General features: G+C 43.0%; 1 protein-coding gene and 1 pseudogene across 1 annotated transcript in view; one reads left to right on the forward strand and one right to left on the reverse strand.

The window, feature by feature from the left end:
• LOC101570180 (serine/Arginine-related protein 53) overlaps positions 1–691 on the forward strand; it is a 423,021-nt gene that overhangs the window by 176,006 nt on the left and 246,324 nt on the right. The gene's annotated exons all lie outside the window — the stretch shown is intronic.
• On the reverse strand, positions 225–580 carry LOC101569383 (annotated as a pseudogene).

Below are 691 nucleotides of genomic sequence, written 5' to 3' on the forward strand. Positions count from 1 at the left end.
TTTTTTTTTCCCCCCTGAGAAACAAACATTTAGTGATACATTGCTCTTCAGGGAAATGGTTACAGAGGCCTTTGGAAACTAAGAACACAACCATGCAGCACAGATCTGAACTAGCTTCTTACCACAGCTACCCTGTATACTAATCTTTTTCTCTCCAAAATGACCCTCATCTAACATGAAAATAATTGCCACAGGGAAACAAGAAATCTAGCTTTGTGGCCAAAAGGAAAAACAGCAACCTGTTGCTTAACTGGTAAGAGCAGAGAACCCAGAGCCCTTCACTGTGCTGTTCTGGCCTTCTTACTCTTGTTCTTCTTGTCTCTCTCCTTCAGCCCATCCATGTTAGCCCTCAGCAGGCTTGAATAGGCCATCTGAACCTTATTCACTTCTTTAGAGTTCTTCTTTTTCCCATCCATAGCTCTCAACACACATGTGTTGTCTCCACAGAGCCCTTCTTTGGGATGGATCTAGTTCGATCATCATATTTCTTCAGGGTGATGAACACGCTGCCCGACATCTGGCACTTTTGGAAGAGCCTGGTCAGCTCGGTCAGGAACTGCTCGCTCTCCAGCAGCACCATCTTGACGAAACAGCTCAGCATTTTACCACTGAATATAATTTTCTTCATGATTTTTGATAATCTTTCCTGTTTAAGAGAGTTTCCTTCTAGCCTATCAATAAGGGTATTTCA

Source organism: Octodon degus, unplaced genomic scaffold, assembly GCF_000260255.1.
Source record: "Octodon degus isolate 3935 unplaced genomic scaffold, OctDeg1.0 scaffold00115, whole genome shotgun sequence".
Taxonomy (NCBI): domain Eukaryota; kingdom Metazoa; phylum Chordata; class Mammalia; order Rodentia; family Octodontidae; genus Octodon; species Octodon degus.